We start from the raw sequence: 6,722 nt of genomic DNA on the forward strand, positions 1-6,722 counted from the left end.
AGGTGCTTACCATGCTGCCTAGAATTGGAGAGCAGAGCACTGGTGTCAATGATTCCCCAAACAAGTCATCATTCTGACATTACAAACTGGAGAAAACCAATGTGAACTTGGAGTTCCTGTTTTTAGCTTGTGAATGGTCTCCACCAATATTCAGCTTTGAGTTCTTCTGGAGGCTGCAGGTTCTCAAAGCAAACATCCACCAGCTAGGAAAGAAGGGTGATCCAAGCTGTAATCATACATTTCTAGACTGTTCCGATGTACTCATTCATTTGTTCAACAACTAGTAAGTGAGTGTCTACCATGTGACTGGGCACTCTATAAGATACTGGGTATAATCAAGTAAAAATATGAACATAATCTCTGTCCTTATGGAGCTTTAAAATATAATGGAAGAGATGCACTGTAAACAAAAAATCAACAGCAGACACTTAACCGTATTCATTTTCTTCACAGCAGATACTCATAAATGGCTGTGAAGAAAATGAATACATTATCGAAGGGAGTGAGATGTAAGCCAGAATCAAATACAAGGGGTGCCTCAGTGGCTAAGATGGTTAAGTGTCTGCCTTCAGCTTTGGCCATGATCCCAGGGTCCTGGGATCAAGTCCTACTTCCGGCTCCTGGCTCAGCAGGGAATCTGCTTCTCTCTCTCCCTCTGCCTCCCCCCTCATTCTCTCTCTGTCTCTCTGTCTCAAACAAATAAAGAAAATCCTCAAAAAATTTGACATTGGGGAGGGTATGTGCTTTGGTGAGTGCTGTGAAGTGTGTAAACCTGGTGATTCACAGACCTGTACCCCTGGGGATAAAAATATATGTTTATAAAAAATAAAAAATTAAAAGCTAAAAAAAAAAAATTTGTTTAAAAAAATCAAATACAAGAAGGTTGAAAATCCTCCAGTATCAACATCTGCAAGGTAAAAGAATGTCTTTACACTTTTTCAACTTTGAGCCCAGCAGAGCAAACCGGGCAAGAAGGAACAGGTTTCTTGCCAATGCAAGCATCTATTGTGTGCAGAATGTTTCTTTGGGAATGTGGGGACATTGGGGCACAGTTTGTAAATGCCTGAAAAAAATACTTTTACAAATTAAGTAGTATTTATTTACCATAGAGAAAAGAGATCCAAGTGGTTGACTTACACTACGTCTAAACACAGGGAAAGAAAAACAACAAAATGAATTGAACAGTAAGACATTCACTCAATCAACAAACTCTATCGATAGCACTGAAGTGGTGATATGGCAGATTTGTTTTTCCACTGAATGTACAGTTTAGTTTGATATTAAAAATGGTTTTCAAGCACATGCAGCTTGTTATGCAAAGGACCAAATCCGTTCAGTTTTTTAATAATGCCACTAAAAATAAAATATGGTTTGCAATATGAGAGATTCAATTAATACATAAGAGAAAAGTGAAGCGATGATTGGATACTGAAGTAGATCTGTCACGATTTTTATTTTCTTGCCTATTTTACAATTAGTTACAGGATAGGCAAAAGAAGTCCTTTTGTAAGTGGAACAGTAATACCAGAAGGGAAAAGATCATGACATGCTGCATTAACACACCATGTGAGACAATACAATAGCCATCTAAATGGTAACCTAAAATAATCAAGTTCTTCCCTTCAGTGAGAGAGGAAAACACACACACCCACACGCACACACACTTTCGAGGGACAAGAAAACATTTTATTTTTTTTTATTTTTTTTAACCCACTGAGCCACCCAGGCGCCCCAAGAAAACACTTTAATGATTTGTGGGAAAACTACAAAGGAAATAACTCTGAAAAATGAACACCTGGCCTGTTCTGTGGGAACTAATAGTCTATTTCTCTTGCTTAGCTTCACCAGGAAATAACTATCCTTCACTTCCTTTTGCGGGAAGTAGGGGAAGTAGGTCCAGGGTCCTTAGGGTAGTGATCTAGTTGTCTTCTCTGAGATGGAGAGAAGTGACTTGTGGGTAATAACTGTTCACATAATCTTTTGGCTGGTGCTGTTAAATGCTGATGTGTATCAAGTAAATGATGAAGTTGTGCCTCGTGAGGATGGTTCAAGCTACGAATGGGTAGCAACAAAGGCTTGATCATTATCTCAGAAAACATTCCTGGGTTTCCTGGAAAGAGAGGCTTAAATCGAAGACAGTGTTTTTAACTTTTCTGGGGGTAACAGACCCATTGACAAACTGATAAAAGGACCGACTGCTCCCCCCAGAATAATCCACATATGCATGTTCACTCAAAATTTTTACACAACTTTAAGGGATTGACAGGCTTCCATGAATTTCATCCACAGATTTCCAGAGATTCCCTAAGTAGGATAATGTCTCTTTTATGTTGCATATTAAAGGAAGTTAATGACTTTATGTTAAAACTATATACGAAATGAAAAAAAAAAAAACACTAGGAGAGAAATTTTAATTAACTAGAGAAGATGATGTAGGGTGGAACAGAAGTGTTGCGGTGATAAATGAGAATTCAGTATGGAATAGCACAGTGAGGAAATACTGAAACAAGATGCATAAATGCAGGGAACCTGATAGGGGAAAGATTGCAAGAGGACCAAAAGTTGACTGTTGTTTTATATCCTTGCTAACAACCGTCTCTGATCTTATGGATCTATTTGAAATCCAACTAAATTCAATAAAATGCTTAGCTACACAGTCAGTGGGGTTCATTGGGAATTTAGGCCTTTGCCATGTAATTTTACCCTTTACTGAAGTTTTACTGAACTTCGTGATTTACAGGACAATGGTATTCTTCCAGCACTCCCTGCTGCTTATGCAATATGAACTGATATTTGATTTTTGCAAGTGAATAATAATAATGGACTACAAAAATGCTGATCATATCTAACATGTCCTCTGGCTCACATTGGCTTACTGGGGCTTATCTGCTATGACCTCATTGATGACTTGTTAAAAAGATCACACTGAGCAATACACTTGTAATGTTGCTCAGTACATCACAAAACTGAATTTTTTCAGAAAGACAATAAATTATGAGATGTGCAAAGACCTATCAAACCCCATCAGCCCTACAAAAAGTGTCTGTCTAGTGGAAGAGATTATAGTTAAGCACACAAAAAATGAGGAAAGAGTAAGAAGAGTAAGTAAACATAGAAAACATCAGCACAATAGATGGCAGGTGAAAGCACCTAACCGTGGGATTCTGGGCTCAGTCCTGAGCAGTTGTGTTCCTAAGGCTACGATCTCCTGTTACAACTACTTGATAAGGGATTCTTGCAAAAGAAACATAAGGAACATACAAAAGCACTCAAATTTCACATTGACCAAATAAAATGTCATTTTGGTATTGTGCTTTGAATACCTGCTTCTTGTAGCTAAATATATTTTTGTTTGTGCAGCCCTGAAAAAAAAATAAATAAATAACTATCAGCAATGGACAACACAGACAGATGGATCAGAACGAATTCTTAAACTGTCTTCTCCGTAGGCTGTAGATCCTGGCTTCCCCCTGCCTAACGCTGGGGTGGGCTTCTTTCGTTTCAGGGTGAGCACACTGAGCTGTTCCATCAGGCCAGCTATGTGCAGGCAGAGCGGTCACTGCCCAGCTCGTGCAGTCCAGAAATCCCCCTACAAACCCCAGCCATGCTGGACCTCCCTGCAATTCCTCCCGCAGGTAACTGAAATCCATTGTTTACATCGATTCCTCTAATTTTGAAGATGGTTCTGTTTTAAAAACCTCACTGCAGATGCAAATAGCGCTGTGGTGTCATCATCAGTATGAAATGTAACGAAGCAGAAAAGAAGACTATGGAGTTGAAGTGGGCGAATGGACAGATGTCATAGCAGGAGAGAATGCGCACATGCTAAGAACTGACAGGTGTCCACCTTACTGACCAGAAGTTTCTTAGAGTGTTGATGCCATACTGTGAGCTTCAGGCCACAGAGGACCATTTCCAGCCTGACCTGAACCAGTCTGCACTGCAGTCTTTCAGGTTTAGGGGTGTGGGTAGGGGTCAGTCCATCATCAGTGCTGTGATGACAGAACAGAACATCCCTACTCACTGAGTATATGTCTCTGCTGTACTTGTCTAAGCAGGGCAATGGTGTCTCTAGGAAAATTATGTGGGTGGTGCTCTCGCTTCCATACTATTCCTCTTAAATAATATAAACCAGATAGCACTTCACATCAAGATAGTCACAAAGAAATACAGAACCTTGAGATCAAAAGGAGGAAAGAAATATTGCCATCAGTAATTCATCTCTCAAACTTTCTTCAAGAGTTTTTATCCTTCAGAAACTGTGGGGTTTTTTAAATATTTTATTTATTCGATAGAAAGAGAGAGCGCGTGCACAAGCAGGGGGAGCAGCAGACAGAGGGAGAAGCAGACTCCCTGCTGAGCAGGGAGCCCGATTTGGGACTTAATCCCGGGACCTGGGATCATAACCTGAGCCAAGGCAGATGCTTAACCAACTGAGTCACCCAGGCACCCCTAGAAACTGTTGTTTTAAAAAGATCTTTTGGATTAGTAATAGTTATTGCTGTTATTACATATCAAACATATGCAAGTATTTTGATTTTTTTAAAAGATTTATTTATTTATTTGACAGAGAGGAGCGCGAGCAAACACAAGCAGGGGGAGCAGCAGGAAGAGGGAGACGCAGACTCTCCGCGGAGCAGAGAGCCTGATATAGGACTTGATCCCAGGACTGAAGGCAGACACATAACTGACTGAGCCACCCAGGTGCCCCTGCAGTTGTCTTTAATAGTAGAAAATATGTATTAACGGTAGACTCAAAGTTATGGCTAAAAGTGCTGTCTGTAATTCAAAACTAAACCTTGAAAATGACAGAAACTACAACAGTGGAGAGAATATGTCCAGTGACATTCTGAAGTAATGGATAGATTGTATCTTTCTTCAAGTCTAACTCAATAATGATCTAAATTCTAGGGAGACAATAACCAACCAGTGGTACTGTTCCAAGCGTCATCACTGCCACCAGGCATGTATTTATGGTGTTTGAGAAAGAGCTCTGAGCAAGCCGACTGTAGAACTCCAAATTTAAGAATTAGTAACTTTAAGTTTGGTTTGGTATGGGGAAGGTGAGAGCTGCTATGTTCTGAATGTTTTATGTCTTCTTAAAATTTATATAATGAAACAGAACCCCAAAGACTTCGTTATTGGGAGGTGGGGGCTTTGGGAAGTGATTACATCATGAAGGCAGAGCCCTCCTGACTGGGATTAATGCCCATCTAAAAACAGTCTTGAAAAAATCTCCCTGTCCTCTTCTACCACGTGAGATTTATAGCAGGATCTCACCAGGTATTGAACCGCCAGTGCCATGATCTTGGACTTCCCAGCCTCAAGAACTGTGAGATAAATGTTTGTTGATTATAGGCCACCCAGTTTATGGTGTTTTTATTGTAGCAGCCTTAATGGACTAAGACAGGAGTGAATTAGTGAATGCCTAGTAGAATATGGAGCTTTACAAATCAATTCAGTTCAAGTCTCAAAATGTAGTGTGAGAAAGAATAGTTGCCTACCTATTTTATAAATTAGAAAATTATTGTTCAGAAGAGGTTAGTAACTCATTCATGGTCACATGCTAAGTAGTAGGCCAAGCCAACCAGTTTGTCTGCTTCCAAAGTCTGAGTTCTTTCTGCCATATAACACTGCATTTTATAGGATGAGGGCTTGCAAAACCTTTTTTTCCTACCTCCAGAAGTCTCCTTTATAGAAGTAGATTTTCCTACTTAGATTATTTTTACTAAAATAAGAAAACATGATTTATCTTTAATTTTTGTCAGATAACAAAGTCCCTAAATATTGTTAAAATTGTAACCAAAGAGAAATCATTGGTCCAAATTTGTCACTGAGTTTTCAAATAAATGTCAGGTTTGAGCAATAGGGTCACATGAGGGTCATACCTTCAGAATCACTCTGAGTTCTTTAATACTTATTACATACTTTTGCTGGACAATGATCTGAACTTACTGTTTTTTTATTATATTTTTGCCAAAATCATGTTTGAATTTGTAACAAAGATCACTGAGCCAAAAAAACTGCACCAATAAAAACAAATATATCCAACTGCACACATATACATGCACAAAGGAGTAATAAGATTATGAGGGGCAAAAGCAATTATTATACATTTGAAGAGATTTCAAACCCATGTATATTAAACTTTCTGAACAACTTAAGTTAACTGGTTTGGATCCTAAGAGGAAATCCTGCTAATGGTAAAAACATAGGACTTAAGGAACATTGGACATTGTGTGAGGAGCTGTGATCTCTCCACTCTTCGGTTCGTGTGACCTCACATGTCAATAGAACATAAGGCTAATCTGGGTGATGAAAAACACTGTAATAGTCATTGTACTCTTTTATCTTCCGAAATGCCTCTAAACATGTCTGCGACCTATCAACAACCTGGCTGTATGGGATTTGGAACTACCTACCCATGATATATTCCTTCTTAATCTAATGACTGGGAAAGATTGATTTTAAAAAGGTAAGCTATAATTTTTAACTTTTTCTTAATGGTTCCTAAGTCACTGAGGTGTATCTATCCTCTGTTAGATTCTAAAGGAAATCCATTAAATCATGTTAGCTCAGATTCCTAAATGTTTAAGAACACGTAAATTAAAATTCGTTCCAAATTTATAAAAATAAAATCCACAGACTATGGCAATGTCGACAATCTGTGACAGAACTTTCTTGTTCAAAGCCAAACACTGTATCAGGTAAGTTTTGTCTCA

The sequence above is a fragment of the Mustela putorius genome, unplaced genomic scaffold (assembly GCF_011764305.1).
Source record: "Mustela putorius furo isolate JIRA1106 unplaced genomic scaffold, ASM1176430v1.1 tig00003983_pilon_pilon_pilon, whole genome shotgun sequence".
Classification (NCBI taxonomy): Eukaryota; Metazoa; Chordata; class Mammalia; order Carnivora; family Mustelidae; genus Mustela; species Mustela putorius.